The sequence below is a fragment of the Gorilla gorilla genome, chromosome 21 (assembly GCF_029281585.2).
Source record: "Gorilla gorilla gorilla isolate KB3781 chromosome 21, NHGRI_mGorGor1-v2.1_pri, whole genome shotgun sequence".
NCBI lineage: Eukaryota > Metazoa > Chordata > Mammalia > Primates > Hominidae > Gorilla > Gorilla gorilla.
In genome coordinates this window covers 13,032,654-13,051,682 of record NC_073245.2, presented here as the reverse complement: position 1 = coordinate 13,051,682, position 19,029 = coordinate 13,032,654, and the positions used below count along the sequence as shown (strand labels likewise).

Here is a 19,029-nt window from a genome sequence, read left to right as displayed (position 1 = left end):
TTGGAGAGCAATGGCGCGATCTTGGCTCACTGCAAGCTCTGCCTCCCAGGTTCAGGCAATTCTCCTGCCTCAGCCACCTGAGTAGCTGGGGTTACAGGCGCCCACCACCACGCCCAGCTAATTTTTGCATTTTTAGTTGAGATGGGGTTTCACCATGTTGTTCAGGCTGGTCTCACACTCCTGACCTCAGATGATCCACTCACCTTGGCCTCCCAAAGTGCTGGGATTACAGGCATGAGCCACCGCGGCTGGCCTATACCTTGTTTTAAAATAAGAATCTCATGCTGGATGTGGTGGCTCATGCCTGTTATCTCAGCCTTTAGGAGGCCAAAGTGGGAAGATTGCTTGAGTCCAGGAGTTTGAGACCAGCCTGGCCAACATAGTGAGACCTTGCCTCTGCAAAAAAATAAAATTAGCCAGGCGTGGTGGTGTGCCCCCGCAGTCCTAGCTACTCAGGAGGCTGGGGTAGGAGGATCTGTTGAGCCTGGGAGGTTGAGGCTGCAGTGAGCTGAGATGACACCACTGTACTTTAGCCTGGATGACAGAGCAAGACCCTAACTCAAAAAAAGAAAAAAAAGCCAAGTGTGGTGACTCAGGTCTGTAGTCCCAGCACTTTGGGTGATCTCTTGAACCCAGGAGTTCCAGACCAGCAACATAGCAAAACCCCATCTCTACTAAAAATACAAAAAATTAGCTGGGCATGGTGATGCACACCTGTAGTCCAGCTACTTGGGAGGCTGAGGTGGGAGGATCACCGTAGTTTAGAAGGTCAAGACTGCAGAGAGCCGTGATTGTGTCAGTGCACTCCCACCTGGCTGGCAGAGTGAGACCCTGTCAAAAAAAAAAAAAAGGCTCTCAAAGCTTCACTTACATTTCAGGATTTTTCCTCCAACACATCTTTTCACGTGCTCTAAAATTAAAATTCTTATTCTTGTTTAGATGTGGTTGTTTGTCCTTAGTTGCTGATTCTTTTTGCTTTAAGAGCCATTTCAGAATTAGTGAACTTAATATTTTTCTTTTAGCTCCCTCTTTCACATTTCTACTTGTCTTGCATAAACTCCCCCTACCCTCATATTCTTAAAATTGGACCTAGAAGAACAGAATTACATAAGCACCTGTTGGGCCAGTGGTTCCCAAGTCTGACGCTTAGGCAGAATGGTTTTCATAGCAAGTAGCTCAGATGAGAAGGAAACATGCTATGTGTTATATTAGGAAGTCTGGTGGGATTCAGGTTTGGTTATGTTAGAGCACAAACGTAAGGAGATTGTATATATATAAGTAACATAATACAGGTAACAGATACAATATATGTGATTTGCAAATAGTTTCTCCCATTCTGTGAGTTGTCTTCACTTTCTGTTTTTAATTTTGTTGAAGCCCAATTTATTATTTTTTCTTTAGTTGCTTGTGCTTTTGGTATCATATTTAAGAAACCATTGCCAAGTCCAAGGTCAGGGAGATTTACCCCTATGTCTTTTCTCATAGTTTGAGCTCTTTATATTTAGGTCTTTGATCACATTGAGTTAATTTTTATATGTAGCATGAGGGAACAGTCCAACTTCATTCTTTTGCATGTGGATATCTAGTTGTCCCAGCATCATTTGTTGAAGAGAATATTCTTCCTGCATTGAATGGTTTTGGCATCTGTGTCAAATCAATTGACCATACATGTGGGGGGTTATTTATGGATTTTCATTTCTATTCCATTCATCTATTCTTATGCCAATACCACATAATTGGGAAGTATGAGTCCTCCAACTTTGTTATTTTTCAATATTGTTTTGACTACTCGTGGTCCTTGCACTTCCATATGAATTTTAGGATCAGTTTGCCCATTTCTGCAAGAAAAGCCTTTGGGCTTTTGATAGGGACAGTATTGAATCTGTCGTTTGCTTTGGGGAATGTTGCCATCTTGACAGTATTAAGCCTTCTAATCCATAATCATGGTATATATCTTTTAATTTATTTAGATTTTTAATTCAGGAATGTTTTATAGTTTTCAGTGTATAAATCTTACATTTTCTTAGTTTTTTGTTTTGTTTTGTTTGATATAGGGTCTCGCTCTGTCACCCAGGCTGGAGTGCAATGATGTGATCGTAGTTCACTGCAGCCTCAAATCCTGGGCTCAAGCAATCCTCTAACCTCAGCCTCCCAAGTAGCTGGTACTACAGGTGCATGCCACCATAACTGGCTAATTTTTCTTTCTTTTTTTTTGAGACGGAGTCTCACTCTGTCACCCAGCTGTAGTGCAGTGGTGCGATCTCGACTCACTGCAAGCTCCGCCTCCCAGGTTCAGGCAGTTCTCTGCCCAGCCTCCCGAGTAGCTGGGATTACAGGCACCTGCCACCACGCCCAGCTAATTTTTTGTATTTTTAATAGAGACAGGGTTTTGCCATCTTGGCCAGGCTGGTCTTGAACTCCTGACCTCGTGATCCACCCACCTCGGCCTCCCAAAGTGCTGGGATTACAGGTGTGAGCCACTGTACCCGGATGTTAACTTTATTCCTAATTATTTTATTCTTCTTTATGCTATTGTAGATGCAGTTGTTTTTAAAACTTCTTTTATGAGTTGTTAATTGTGAGTGTTTAGAAATACAGATGATTCATCAGGCATGGTGGCTCACACCTGTAATCCCAGCACTCTGGGAAGCTGAGGCGGGCAGACCACTTGAGGCCAGGAGTTTGAGACCAGCCTTGCCAACATGGTGAAACCTGTCTCTACTAAAAATACAAAAATTAGCCAGACGTGGTGGCACACACCTTAGCAACTCAGGAGGCTGAAGCATGAGAATCACTTGAGCCTAGGAGGCAGAGGTTGCATTGAGTTGAGATCATGCCACTGTACTCCAGCCTGGGTAACAGAGCCAGAGACTCTGTCTCAAAAAAAAAAAAAAAAAAAAGACAGATGATTAACCTGCTATTGTGCTTAATATTCATTTGTTAGCCCTAATAATTTTTTTGCTGCTGTGTGAATTTTTCAGAATTTCCTGTATATAGGCTCTTTTCATCTGTGAATACAGTTTTATATCTTCTTTTCCACTTTGGATTCCTTTTTTTTCTTTTTTCTTGCCTTATTGCTCTGGTTGGAACTTCTAATAAGATATCGAATACAAACAATGAAAGTAGGCGTCTTTGTCTTGTTGTGGATTTTAGGGGAATGTTTCCAGTCTTTCACCTACCATTGGGTATATACACATACTTTTCTTTCCTTCTTTTTTTTTTTTTGAGACAGAGTTTCTCTCTGTCGCCCAGGCTGAAGTGCAGTAGCGTGATCTCTGCTCACTGCAGCTTCTGCCACCCAGGTACAAGCGATTCTCGTGCCTCAGCCACCGAAGTAGCTGGGATTACAGGAGTGTGCCACCAAGCCCGGCACCTTTTTTTTTTTTTTTGAGACAGAGTCTCACTCTGTCATCCAGGCTGGAGTGTAGTAGCACAATCTCAGCTCACCGCAACCTCCACCTCCCGGGTTCAGGAGATTCTCCTGCCTCAGCCTCCATAGTAGCTAGGATTATAGGCACCCACCACTACGCCTGGGTGATGTTTTTTGTATTTTTAGTAGAGACAGTGTTTCGCCAAGTTGGCCAGGCTGGTCTCAAACTCCTGACCTCAGGTTATCTGCCCACCTTGGCATCCCAAAGTGCTGGGATTACAGGCATAAGCCACCATGCCTGGCCAATTTTTTTTTGTATTTTTAGTAGAGATGGGGTTTCACCATGTTGGCCAGGCTGGTCTCGAACTCCTGGCCTCAAGTGATCTGCCCACCTTGGCCTCCCAGAGTGCTGGGATTATAGGTGTGAGCCACCAATACTGACCTTTTTTTTTTTTTTCTCTTTTTGAGACTGTCTCACCCTGTTGCCCATACTGGGAGTGCAGTGGCATTATCATGGCTCACCGCAGCCTCGACCTCCTGGACTCAGGTGATCCCTTTTGCCTCAGCCTTCCAAGTAGCTGAGGCAAAAAAAAAAGAAAAGAAAAGAAAAGAAAAAGGGTCTCACTCTGTTGCCCAGGCTGGAGTGCAGTGGGATGATTATGGCTCACTGCAGCCTCGAAATCCCAGGCTCAAGTGATCCAGGAGGTCCTCAGCCTTCCAAGTAGCTGGGACCACCTGTGGGCACACTACCACATCTGGCTAAATTTTTATATTTTGTAGAGTGGAGTCTTTCTATGTTGCCAAGGCTGGTCTTGAACTCTTGGGCTCAAGCAATACTCCTGCTTCAGTCTCTCAAAGTGTTGGGATTACAGGCATGAGCCACCACTCCTGGCTGAGTATGATGTTAACTATGGGTTTTTTATAAACCTTTTATCATGTTGAGGAAGTTATTTTTTATTTTTATTTATTTATTTTTTTGAGACGGAGTTTCGCTCTTGTTGCCCAGGCCGGAGTGCAATGGCATAATCTCGGCTAACCACAACCTCCGCCTCCCGGGTTCAAGTGATTCTCCTGCCTAAGCCTCCCAAGGAGCTAGGATTACAGGCATGCACCACCCCCGGCTAACTTTGTATTTTTAGTAGAGACGGGGTTTCTCCATGTTGGTCAGACTGGTATCAAAAACTCCTGACCTCAGGTGATCCACCTGCCTCGGCCTCCCAAAGTGTTGGGATTACAGGTGTGAGCCACCACACCCGATGAGGAAGTTATTTTTTATTCCTAGTTTGCTGAGTGTTCAATAAATATAATATGCAGCAAATATTCTTTATTTTTAAAATTTTTTCAGCACACACCACCTTTCAGATTAAGTGAACATTCTTTATTTTTATTTGTTAAACCTGGCAACTGGCCGGGTGTGGTGGCTTACATCTATAATCCCAGCACTTTGGGAGGCTGAAGCGGACGGATCACCTGAGGTCAGGAGTTCAAGACTAGCCTGTCCAACATGTTGAAACCCCGTCTCTACTAAAAATACAGAAATTAGCCGGGCATGATGGCACATGTCTGTAATCCCAGCTACTTGGGAGGCTGAGGCAGGAGAATCACTTGAACCTGGGAGGCAGAGGTTGCAGTGAGCTGAGATTGTGCCACTGCACTCAAGCCTGGGTGACAGAGTGAGACTCAGTCTCAAAAAAAAAAAAAAAAAAAAATCTGGCAACCCTAAAAAAAAAAAATAGATGGGAGAGAGGGAGGGGAGAGGGGGCAGCAAAGGTTGAAAAACAAACTGTTAGTACTATGCTCAGTACCTGGGTGACATGATTATTTGTACCCCAAACCTTAAGCATCATGCAATATACCCAGGTAACAAACCTGCACATGTGTCTCCTGAATCTAAAATAAAAGTTGAAAAAAAAAATCTGGTAACCCTAAGAAAGATGCAGCATTAAACCAGCGTGGTTTTTTGTGGGAGGAGTTGGCGGAAGAGCCTTGAATGTGTTTACATGTTGACGATAGGTTTCAGTAGTCAGAGATAAGTTGAAAATTCAGGAGAGAAGCAAGAGCAGATGGAGTAGGCCATGGAGGAGAGGGAAAGGGTTAGGGTCAGGTTGTATGTTGGAGAGACTGGCCACCTCACCTGGGTTCCCATAGAATTTTGCCGACACTGTTACTAAGGTGCTGAGTAAATGGTAGTAAAAACCCTTGTAGATCTTGTTTTGAGACTGAGTCTCTCAGGAGAAAGACGGCTTATCTGTGCCTTGTTTTGAGCCTATACATTTCTTAAACGTAAAAACTGGGCTGGGTGCGGTGGCTCACTCAACGCCTGTAATCCCAGCACTGTGGGAGGCCAAGGTGGGCGGATCACCTGAGGTCAGGAGTTCGAGACCAGCCTAGCCAACATAGTGAAACCCCATCTCTACTGAAAATACAAAAATCAGCTGGGCATGATGGTGTGAGCCTATAATCCCAGCTACTCAGGAGGCTGAGACAGGAGAATCGCTTGAGCCCAGGAGGTGGAGGTTGCAGTGAGCTGAGATTGCACCATTGCACTCCAGCCTGGGTGACAGAGTGAGACTCCATCTCAAAAAAAAAAAAAAAAAAAAAAGTAAAAAGGCCGAGTGTGGTGGTTCACGCCTATGATGCCAGCATTTTGGGAGGCCCAAGTGGGCAGATCACAAGGTCAGGAGTTCGAGACCAGCCTGGCCAACATGGTGAAACCCCATCTATACTAGAAATAAAAAAATTAGCTGGGTGTGGTGGTGCATGCCTGTAATACCAGTTACTCAGGAGGCTGAGGCAGGAGAATCGCTTGAACCCAGGAGACGGAGGTTGCAGTGAGCCAAGATCGTACCATTGCTTTCCAGCCGAGGTGACACAGCAAGACTCCGTCTCAAAAAATAAAAATAGCTTGGGTGCAGTGGCTTACGCCTGTAATCCTAGCACTTTGGAAGGCCAAGGTGGGTGAATCACCTGAGGTCAGGAGTTTAAGACCAGGCTGGCAAACATGGTGAAACCTCGTCTCTACTAAAAATACAAAAAAATTAGTTGGGTGTGGTTGTGGGTGCCTGTAATCCCAGCTACTCAGGAGGCTGAGGCAGGAGAATCGCTTGAACCCACACGGGGGAGGTTGCAGTGAGCCGAGATCGCACCATTGCACTCCAGCCTGGGCAACAAGAGCGAAACTCTTGTCTCAATAAATAAATAAATAAATACAAATTAAAAATAAAGAGGAAAAACTGAGTCTACTTGTGCCTAGCACATGTTAAGCCCTTAGAGGGTGACTTGGCTCCACGTGGTATAAAACTGCAGGCTTCTTTGGGGCTCTAACCTGTGTTCTGGTTTTTTTGCATACCTCTCACTGGTGGGTAACTGTGTGGGATGGGCTGGGACAACTGTCTTTCATTTTAACCAGTTCTAAGAAAAAGGCACATGAGTCAAACTTTTTTCATGGATGGACAGGTAACTCAATTTAGAAATTATAAGAAGTAGTGCACTTCTTTAAAAGCTGAAGCGCCCAATTTATGAAATTGCTCAGTGCATTGATATTCCACCCACTCTTTGAGGTGAAATGCTTTTCTCTTACTTGACAGGTAATCTTTTCTTCTTTTTTTTCCCTCTGTAACCTGTTTGAGTCTAGTCTTTAAAATATGTGTGTCTGCCAGAATTACTTTTCATTACATCTCTATGAGACTCAAAATCAGATTGTATAACACAGCTATGGTAACTTTGTAGGCTGAAGGAAGCTGGATGCTGAGGTGTTCAGAAAGTGTCATGGTCACCTTATTCTCTTCTAAATTATCCTTCCACACTTCCCTACCCCCAGGTGCTGAACCTCAACACCAAAAACAAAAGGTTTGTTGGTTGCTTCAAGCTCCAAGGAAGCACAGACAACAACCTTCCAGACAGGGCAACCAACTCTTCCAAGTTTGCCCAGGTTTTAGCACCAAAAGTACTATGTTCTGGAAAACTCCTTAGCTGTGGGTATACCAAGACAGTTGGCCACTCAACTCCTGGATCCCTTCTTGGCCCTTCCCTTGCACTTCCCTTTCTGGGCCCTAGTACTGGCAGCTGCAAAAAGTACTCTGAACATAAATCTCAGTCTTCTCCGCTGTTATCCTGAGACCTCAGGCATACATCAACTTTCAATACATAAAAGGCAAAAAAGAGCAACTTATCCCACCAGCCTAGTATGTCGGATGTTTACATTTCTGCATGCTCACCATTACCTCTCCAACTATTTATGTATACATATTCCTAGACATAGATTTTTAACAAATGTATGATCATAATACTTTCATAATACTTTTTTTTTTTTTTTGAGACAGTCTCCCTCTGTCGCCCAGGCTGGATGGAGTGCAGTGGTGTGATCCCAGCTCACTGCAACCTCCGCCTCCCAGGTTCAAGCCATTCTCTCACCTCAGCCTCCTGAGTAGCTGGGACTACAGGCATGCGCCACCATGGCTGGCTAATTTTTGTGTTTTTAGTTGAAACAGCATTTCACCATGTTGGCCAGGCTCATCTCAAACTCTTGACCTCAAGTGATCTGCCCACTTTGGCCTCCCAAAGTGCCGGGATTACAGGCGTGAGCCACCATGCCCAGCCTATATATACTTTTGCATTTTCCTGCATAGTTATATTTATCATTTAAGTGACATGAATGCCAAGACTAAATGTGTCACTCAAGTTTGTTTCTTACAGTGTGGGCAGTGAGCTTAACTGGAGTCTTCAGCCAAGGCTTAGATCTGGGTGAAAAATTTCAAGACTTCTGTGGAAGTAGAGTATTTGGATTTATAAGATAAAAGACTTTTTAAAGGATAACATGAAATTCTTGTGATAAAAGTGTTCTGTATCAACTATGGTTGTGATTACCCAACTTTGCACATAGAGTAAAATTGCACTGAACTAATTAGATAGGCACACACAAATGAATGCATGCAGACCTGGTGAAATCTGAAAATCGGTGAATCATTATCAGTATCAGTAGGCTGGTTATGAAGTTCTAGTATAGCTATGCAAGATGTTACAGCCAGGCACGGTGGCTCACACTTGTAATCCCAACACTTTTGGAGGCTGAGGTGGGTGGATCACCTGAGGTCAGGAGTTCAAGACCAGCCTGGCCAACATGTTGAAACCCCGTCTCTACTAAAAATACAAAAAAAAGCCGGGCATGGTGGCGGGCACCTGTAATCTCAGCTACTCAAGGAGAATCGCTTGAACCCAGAAGGCGGAGGTTGCAGTGAGCCTGAAAGAGTATGTGGGATCTCTCTGTATTGTTTTTTAACAACTACACATGAGTCTACAATTATCTTTAAAAGTTTAATTAGATCTTTTAAAAAGAAACAATTTCTGGTTGGGTGTGGTGGCTCATGCCTGTAATCCCAGCACTTTGGGAGGCCGAGGCAGGTGGATCACTTGAGGTCAGAAGTTTGAGACCATCCTGGCTACCATGGTGAAACCCTGTCTCTACTGAAAATGCAAAAATTAGCCAGGCATGATGGGTCATGCCTGTAGTCCTACCTACTTGGGAGGCTGAGGCACAAAAATTGCTTGAACCCGGGAGGTGAAGGCTGCAGTGAGTCGAGATTGCCCCACTGCACTCCAGCCCTGGCATCAGAGTGAGACACCGTCTCAGAAAAATAGGGGCTGGGTGCAGTAGCTCACGCCTGTAAACCCAGCACTTTGGGAGGCCAAGGTGAGTGGATCACGAGGTAAGGAGATCGAGATGATCCTGGCTAACACAGTGAAACCCCGTCTCTACTAAAAATACAAAAAATTAGCTGGGCATGGTGCCAGGCGCCTATAGTCCCAGCTACTCGGGAGGCTGAGGCAGGAGAATGGCGTGAACCTGGGAGGTGGAGCTTACAGTGAGCTGAGATCATGCCACTGCACTCCAGCCTGGGCAACAGAACAAGACTCCATCTCAAAACAATAGTAATAATAAGGCTGGGCACAGTGGCTCACGCCTGTAATCCCAGCACTTTGGGAGGCTGAGGTGGGTGGATCGCTTGAGGTCAGGAGTTCGAGACCACTCTGGCCAACGTGGGGAAATCCCATCTCTACTAAAAATGCAAAAAATTAACCGAGTGTGATGGCGCGTGCCTGTAATCCCAGCTACTCGGGAGGCTAAGGTGGGAGAATTGCTTGAACCTGGGAGGCGGAGGTTTCATTAAGCTGAGATTGTGCCACTGCACTCCAGCCTAAGTGACAGAGAGAGACTCTGTCTCAAAAAAAATAAAAAATAAAAATAAACAATATCTTAGAAAGTAGCTTTGAAATCCTTGTGAGATGCTCAGTAATACATTATACATAGTTCATTTTCCTCCTTTTGAAGAATGCCCCTCCCTCAAAAAAAAAAAAAAGAAAAGAGAAAAACTGAAGGAAGAAAATGCCGAAGGAAAAACTGGGATTACCAGTTTATTCCTAAGTAGTTAGTACCTTGGTACTCATCTTTGATGTCTTCAGGAAGCCATTTGCCAGGAGCCCCTCATGTAGTACAGAAAAGATAGTGGGGAACACATCAGCCAGAGAAAAGGGAAATTGACCTCTTGAAGGGTGAATTGCCTCTAAGTGGTTCAGAATTGCTGTTGTCATCTAGGAGGTTAATAGCAGACTTTTCATTAGTGTCATTTCTCTCTCTGATCCACCCACCTCAGCCTCCCAAAGTGTTGGGATTAAAGGTGTGAGCCACCGTGCCTGGCTGTAACATCTTGCATAGCTATACTAGAACTTCATAACCAGCCTACTGATACTGATAATGATTCACCGATGACTTACTTCTGACCAGTAGCTTTCAACTTTTTTTTTTAACTACAACCTTTAGTAAGAAATAACTTTTACATCAAAACCCCAAATGAATAATTGCGTGTGTTTGTGTGTTCACATATATATGTAACTGAAACAAAACTTTCACAAAACAGTGCTCACCCTTGTATGTGGTGCATGCTGACATTTTCTATTCTACTTAATTTTTAAAAATACTAGTTATGGCTCAGTAATTTAAGTTCTTAATTCTCAACCTGCAGTTTGGGAAACACTACCTCAGCCTGCTAAGTGAAGTAGTCTAAACTTTTTGGCATGACGTTCAAGGCCTTCCTCATCCGGCTCCGTTTGCCTTCCCAGCTGTGGCTCCCACTCCACCTCTGTAGCTAAGTGGCATGTTCAGCATCTCCTGAACCAGCCTCACACTTCCCTCCTCTGTGCCTTGACACTTCCTGATCCCTTTCCCCAGGGCGCCTTCTCTTTTGTTCGTGTTCTCACCTCTTGGCTCCTGTAGTCTACAGTCTGTGGTAGCATTAGTATGGAGTGTCTGTCCCTCTTCACAGTTGTCCATGAGATCAGGCATGTGTCCTAGTCACCCTAAGTTCACATGTTTACTCCTGTGAATTTTCCCCTGAGTTGACCAATGTTTTGGTCAAAACTTTTGACCAATGTTTTTTTAAAAATTTTTTTTTTATCAAGTCACAATAAGAAATGCATTTTATATTAGATGATATACATGCATTTGTTAAATATATTTGTACAAAACTGAAACAATTTCATGACATACCCATACTATTTGCACCTTCATATTTTGTATTCTCTTCTAATTATTTCTTTTCTTTAACCCATTACTTGATTCCAAAAACCACAAATTGAAAAACATTGATCTAGGTTATCTTTCCTTACTATGTCATCTGCAGAATGCTCTGTTACCTTTATATTATATATATAATTTTTTTTTTTTTTTTTTTTTTGAGATGGAGTTTTGCTCTTGTTGCCCAGGCTGGAGTGCAGTGGCACGGTGTCGGCCAAGTGCAACCTCCACCTCCCGGGTTCAAGTGATTGTGATTCTCCTGCCTCAGCCTCCCGAGTAGCTGGGATTACAGGCGCCCGCCACCATGCCTGGCTAATTTTTGTATTTTTAGTGGAGATGGGGTTTCACCATATTGGCCAGGCTGGTCTTGAACTCTTGACCTCAGATGATCCGCCTGTCTGGCCTCCCAGAGTGCTGGAATTACAGGCATGAGCCACCATGCCTGGCCTTTTTTTTTTTTTTTTTTTCAGATGGGGTCTCACTCTGTTACCCAGGCTGGAGTGCAATGGTGCGAACTTAGCTCACTGCAACCTCCACCTCCCGGGTTCAAGCATATATTCTATTATATAATCACTGTTAGAAAGAAGTCTTTATTGTCTCATGACTCACAGAGAAGGCCGTTCATTTCATTTCTTATTTTTCCCACAAGAAGATTTGTAGAGAATGTTTATTGCAGCATTTTTTTCATAGTAAAAAATTTTAAACAACATAAGTAGTAGGGCAATGGAGAAACTGTTTTAGTCATACAATTAAATATGAGGAAGTTAAAATGAATACACCAGATGTAAACATTTCAATATGGAAAACCTTAATATAATGCTTAATGGAAAAGCAAGTTGCAAGATGATACACATAATATATTATCATTAAGGTATATTAAAATACATGACTACTGTATGTAGTTTATATATATATATGCATACCTATACTGATTTGAATGACAGACAACATTAGATAAAGCTTACCTTAGCTGGCCAAGGTGGCTCACACCTGTAATCCTAGCACTTTGGGAGGCCAAGGTGGGTGGATTGCCTGAGCCCAGGAGTTTGAGAAGAGCCTGGGCAACATGGTGTAACCCCATCTCTACCAAAAAAAAACCCCAAAAATTAGCCGGATATGGTGGTGCGCACCTGTAGTCCCAGATACTCGGGAGACAGAGGTAGGAGAATACCCATCACCAGAGCCCTGGAAGTCGAGGTTGCAGTGAGCCGAGATCGCACCACTGCATTCCAACCTGGGCATGGGAGTGAGAGCCTGTTTCCCCCTCCAAAAAAATAAGAAAAAAAAAGAGCTTACCCCTTGGCAAAAAGAGAGAGGAAATAGGATAGGTGCTGGGTTTTGTTTTTATCTTTTAAATATTGCTTTTAACACTGAAATCAGAAGCAAACATAGCAAAATGTTAACATTTGCTAAATCTAGGTGGTAGGTACAAGAGTGTCTACTATTTTATATTCTTTTTTTTTTTCTTATAAACCTGTATTGCCATCTTACAACGCCATTATTATCTGTCTCCAAGCTACTTCTCTGAAAGCAGGGCACATTAGCCACAATCTGAGGTTTTAGATTAAGTTATACTCAAGCCTTGTCTTTCTTGTACTTAGATGCCACATCTGGAGAAAGTGGCTATGCTTTGTAAGTACTGGACAGTGTTTGCAGTGAGTTCAAGTTACATGGCCATTTCCTCAGCAGGACTAGGGAGGCCATCTTTCTGGGCTAGGCTGTTTGCATTTTCATATGTTGAGCCATTATTTTTTTTCTGGATTAAGTGTTAAGGCAGGAGGCATCTGACCTTAAAAGTCCAGGGTATTGGAACAAGATAGATGATGAGATTATACCTGTTAAAGACTTTGATAGCAACCAGGGTCTTACGGAATCCTACTGTTTGGACATCACTGTTTCCCACAGAAACATATCATTTGTAAGATATTTTTAAAAAAGATCTGCCATTCTCCTGTGACAACACACTCATTTGTTTCAATTTGCATATTTCAATTTGATCTCCAGTCCTGAGTTGTTTTCAATCACTTTTTCCCCCAATCATTCCTTATTATTATTAATTATTTTAATTTTTTTTTTTTTTTGTAGAGACTGGGTCTCACTATGTTGCCCAGGCTAGCCTTGAACTTCTGACCTCAAGAAATCCCCCTGCCTTGGCCTCCCAAAGTGCTGGAATTTATAGGTGTACACAACCCCACCCAGCCATTTCTTTTTTTTTTTTTTGAGACAGTCCCGCTCTGTCACCCAGACTGGAGTGCAGTGGCGCTATCTTGGCTCACTGCAACCTCCGTCTCCAGGGTTCCAGCAGTTCTCCTGCTTCACTCTCCCAAGTAGCTGGGATTACAGGCACCTGCCACCACACCCGGGTAATTTTTTGTATTTTTAGTAGAGACGGGATTTCGCCATGTTAGCCAGACTGGTCTCGAACTCCTGACCTCAAGTGATCTGCCCGCCTCAGCCACCCAAAGTGCTGGGATTATAGGCATGACCAATCACGCCTGGTTTCACCCAGCCATTTCTTTGTTATTATTATTATTAATACACCTTATAATTTAGAGCAGTTTAGATTTACCTAAAAATTGAGCATTATTAATGCTGTTAACATCTTAGTGCGGTACATTTCTTATAACTAATGAGCCAATATTGATTAATTATTATTAAGTTTATAATTTAAGGTTCATTCTTTGTGCTGTATAATTCTTTGTGTTTTGTTTTCGTTCTGTTTTGTTTTGAGACAGGGTCTCACTCTGTCGTCCAGGCTGGAGTGCAGTGGCGTGATCTCGGCTTACTGCAGCCTCTGCCTCCTGGGCTCAAGTGATTCTCCTGCCTCAGCCTTCAGAGTAGCTGGGATTACAGGCATGCGCAACCATGCCCGGCTAATTTTTGTATTTTTAGTAGCATCGGGGTTTCACCATGTTGGCAAGGCTGGTCTCGAACTCCTGGCCTCAACTGATCCTCACGCCTTGGCCTCCCAAAGTGCTGGGATTACGGATGTGAACCACCACGCCCAATTTTTTTTTTTTTTTTTTGAGAGAGTGTCTCACTCTATTGCCCAGGCTGGAGTGCAGTGGCTCGATCTCAGCTCAGTGCAACCTCTGCTTCTCAGGTTCAAGCGATTCTCCTGCCTCAGCCTCCCCAGTAGCTGGGATTACAGGTGCCTACCACCTTGCCCGGCTAATTTTTTATCTTTAGTAGAGATGGGGTTTCATCATGTTGACCAGGCTGATCTCGAACTCCTGACCTCAAGTGCTTTGCCCGCCTTTGCCTCCCAAAGTGCTGGGATTATAGGCGTGAGCCACCACGACCAGCCTGTGTTGTATAATTCTATAGGTTTTGAATTACAGGTTTTGAATATATAGGTTTTGAAATGTATAATGTCATGTATCTACCATTACAGTGTAATACAGAATAGTTTCACTGCCATTTCATTTTTATCTCTATACTCCAGTGCCTAGCACAGGGCTTGCAAATGTTCCATGAATGTGCAATAATATTCCATCTAAAATTAAATATGAGCAAAATAAATTCAGTAGTACAGTACATTTAAAGAACAATATGCTACAACCAAATAGAATCTCTCCTGGGAATAAAAAGGATGGTTTAAAATTAGAAAAAAGTGTTAATGTATCCCATTAGTCTGTCAGATAAGATAAATAATAAAAGACAGTATATAGAGAAAAATCAGAATTCAGAGCATATTCCTGACTTTCAAAAAATATGAAAATTAGAATGCTTTATTAACATAAAGATGATATTTCAATCTAACAATCAACATTATGTTCAAAGAGGCATTTTCTTTTTTTTTTTTTTGAGATGGAGTCTCACTCCGTTGCCGAGGCTGGAATGCAGTGGCATGATCTCGGCTCACTGCAACCTCTGCTTCCTAGGTTCAAGCAATTCTTCTGCTTCAGCCTCCCGAGTAACTGGGGCTACAGGCTCGCGCCACCATGCCTGGATAATTTTTGTATTTTCGTAGAGACAGGGTTTCACCATATTGCCCAGGCTGGTCTCGAACTCCTGACCTTATTATGATCTGCCCGCCTCGGCCTCCCAAAGTGCTGGGATTACAGGTGTGAGCCACTGCGCCTGGCCCAAAGAGGCATTTTCTAATGGTTACAAACGAGGATGGCAACTGTCTTACTGTTTTGTGTAATTCCGGAAGTTCTGGCTAATGCAGTAAATGAGAGACAGAAATAAGAGTTACCATTTTGAGAAAGGAATTCTCATTATCGAGATAATAGGATTGTAAAAAAAAAAAACAAAAACAAAAAACTGAAATGTGTTAAAATCAATAAGAGTTCAATAAGACAGCTGAACATATTGTAAAGATACCAAAGTGAAAAGCTTTCCTATATAGGAATGACCAGTTAGAAAAATTAACGGGTTAAGAAGAACCTTTCATAAATAGCAACCTTAACTAGAAACATGTAGGACCCCTTGAGTAAAAAAGTGAAAATTGTACTAAAGGAAAAAATAATGACAAAAATGTACTTAAGATTTTGATCTTAAGGTAGTAGTAAAAAGTTGCAAACAAGTTGGGTTTGGTGACCCATACCTGTAGTTCCAGGACTTGGGGCACTCAGGCAGGAGGATTGCTTGAGCTCACGAATTTGAGGCTGTGGTGCACTGTGATGGCACCTGTGAATAGCCACTACACTCCAGCCTGGGCAACATAGTGAGACCCTGTCTTTAAAAAAAAAAAAAAGGCATAAACAACCTAAATGTCTCCCAAAAGGAGAATTATTTATGCCCCCCCACCCTCTTTGTTTGTTTGTTTGTTTTTTTATTTTTGGAGACAGGGTCTCACTCTGTCACCCAGTCTGGATGGAGTACAGTGGTGTGATCATAGCTCACTGTAGCCTCAAACTCCTGGGGTCAAGCCATACTCCTGAGTAGCTGGGACTACGGACACATGCCACCGTGCCCAGCTAATATTTTTAAAATTTTTTGTAGAGATGGCATCTCACTTTGTTGCCCAGGCTGGTCTCAAATTTCTGGCCTCAAGCAATCCTCGTGCCTTGGTCTCCCAGAGTACTGGGATCACAGGCGTGAGCCCCTATGCCCAGCATATTTATACCCCACTTTGTTCCAAAATTATTTTAAGCTACCTTACATATTATACTCTATTATATAAAAATAAATAATTCAGGTAGGGAGAAATTTGAGGGATGGGCCACAGATTTTATTCGGAGCTTTCTAACAGCCAGAGTCAAGAAGGAATGTGATCCATATTCATACCATAAAATATTGAATTGCTTGCAATAAACAACTCTTCTAGTACTGAGACCAAAGAGAAAATTTTCTTATGGGTCTCCAAGAGAGGATACCATATAGAACAGACAATGATCATTTTGTCCACTAAACAAAACAGTAACTGACTTTAAAGAGCTGTTTCTTATTGAAGTTCCTTGTCACACAGTGCCAATGAGTAGCTTGGTGAAGAGTATTTGCAGGGGGTGGTGAGGGTGGTGATGGTTGTGGCTGGGATGAACATGAGGTTAGGCCGGTGCACTGGTCTGAGGGTCAGCTCAATGGAGTGGTATATTTTAGAGATTAAAATTATGGTTATCACCTGATGTGTCCTGCTACTCTGGTGTCCTATGAATCGTCACAAGTCGGCCACTGAATTTTTATCAATGTGTTACATTTATTTTTGCAACTGGTGAGGATCAAAACTGCTAAGAAATCTGTCAGATAGTGGTGTGGGATAAGATCTGCAGCAGCCACGAGGAGTGCCAGACAAGAGGCAAGAGAAGCTACTTGGACCAGCACCAAGGAGCATGTAACGGGGCTGGGCTGAACACTCTTCTGTAAATGTTCCCTCGACTTATATTTTGATGAGTGCTGTGGAGAGCAGGTAGTCTGTGTCTGGTCAGGGTAAGGTCCATATGCTTTTGTAGTTGACTGGGGTAGTTGACAGCCCCTGAGGCGGGTGGAGAAGCCTCATGAGCTGAGATGCTTGAACAGAAGGCTGACTCGCTTCCACACAGAGGTGGGAAGAAGTAGCTAAGGGTATACCAAGATTTTCCTTAATTTCGGGTCTGATCTAACACATATTGGAAAGGGCAGTCAAGGTTTCCACATTTCTATATCATAGAGCATAATAACCACATTTAAGTCTAGAAGAACTCTTATTTTATTTTACTTTATTTTTTGAGACAGGGTCTCACTGTCACTCAGGCTGGAGTACAATAGCACAGTCATAGCTCACTGTAACCTTGCACTCCTGGCTTCAAGTGATCCTCTTGCCTCCGCCTCCCAAGTAGCTAGGACTAGAGGTGTGCGCTACCACACCTAACTAATCTTTTTATTTTTTTGTAGAGACGGGGTCTTGCTGTGTTGCCCGGGCTGATCTCGAACTCCTGGGCTCAAGTGATCCTCTCACCTTAACCTCCTAAAGTGTTCGGATTATAGGTGTGAGCCACTCCGCCCGGCTTTGTTTTTTCTTGGCTTTCTGTCAGGGCCAAGAGGGGAAGAGGGAACTGCCTGGGGCAGTGAAAAGAAAACCCTCTCAAGTCCCAGGGCCCCCTAACCTCAGCCATCTGCCTGGGGCCAGCACCGTTCTGCATATGTCTGTCTCTAGTGTCATCATCTATGTCAGTAGCGTATTGTCTGCTTTCCTTTGGCATCCTAGGCTTGCTTTTCCAAGGAGGAATGTCTTATTTCATTGGCTTGGCTATATATTTATTTTAATGGTTCTATATTCAATTAAAGTGAATGGCTTAATTTTACATTTAAAACAAACCGACAGGAAGCTACTATGCTAGTTGGGCAGGGAAGCTGGGGGAAATGCTGCTCTAAATGAGTTCTGGTGTCCTGGCCAAAAAGAGGTAACTATAGGGCTTCTGAGGATATTTGTAGACACAATGCATCAGATGCTTCATTTGTTTTTACTTATTGTGGAGAACACGAAAGGTATCAGAAGCCTGGAGACATTGTTAATATAATCTTTCAGAAAAGGAATTGTAGAAACTTTAGTCCATGTGGATTCCAGGCCAGATTATAAAATTCTCTGGCAAAGCAAAGGTGTATGTGCCTCAAAGTGGGAAGCACTAGGAGTTTCAACACAGGCTCACAAAGAACAGGAGGCTTTAGGCCAGGGGCTCTCTACCCCATGTCATGTTTCTTCTATCATGATGAACTTAAAGCCAAATAGTATAACCTCCTTATGTACACACGCTAATGTGTGTAGGTCCACACACACATACACACCCTCCCCCCACCAACACACAGAATGCCCTAACAGTACTTTAAAGGAAAAAATTTTAGGTATGATAATAAAATTTATTCTCGTGTATAAATGTTTGGGTGTGACCATACTAGAAGGCATAAAGAAGTATTCAGAAGCTTTTACCATCACACAGGAGCGCATGTGGAATGCAGACTGCTACAAATGCAGACTGACCGAGGTGGAGAGCTTTGCTCTCGGTGATGTGATTTTCAGAAATGGTGGGCATCTCTTGGTAAAGGTCTGAACAAAACAAAATATGACCTTCCTCTGGCTTACATGGAAGTTCCCATCCTAGAAAATTTAGCATATATGAAAACCATGTTTAAAAATACTTTGTGTTTATATGTAAAACTGAGTTAGGGGCTAAGCTGAGATAATAGACATTTACAAGGCCCATGACAGAGCTTCACTGTGCAGCAACTATCCACTCGGATGTTGCAGGACGCTTAGTATGCCTGGCTCCTGCAAGTGGCTCCTACTGATTATGACAACAAAAGGGGCCCAGAGGGTGACCCTATCCCTGTCAGGCTAACAATTTTTCATGGCCATGACTGTCAGGGAGAAAAGCTTAAATGGCTGGCTGGCCTCACCAAGGAGTTGAGTTCCACTGGAGATGTCTGCCACTGCGAGGGGTGTTTTCAGTGGCTTCCCTGCTTCTCCACGGAGTTACCAGAAGCCATTGGAATTGGCCATTAAAATGACTACTTGCATTAGATGTCCTTTTTTTTTTTTTTTTTTTTTTGAGACGGAGTTTTGCTCTTGTCGCCCAGGCTGGAGTGCAGTAGCACAATCTCAGCTCACTGCAACCTCCACCTCCCGGGTTCAAGTGATTCTCCTGCCTTGGCCTCCCGAGTAGCTGGG

The 19,029-nt window shown here is 43.2% G+C and overlaps 1 protein-coding gene across 3 annotated transcripts in view; it reads left to right on the top strand.

Moving 5' to 3' along the window:
• The window catches only part of UBOX5 (U-box domain containing 5), a 50,618-nt gene that overhangs the window by 13,745 nt on the left and 17,844 nt on the right, over positions 1-19,029 (top strand). The gene's annotated exons all lie outside the window — the stretch shown is intronic.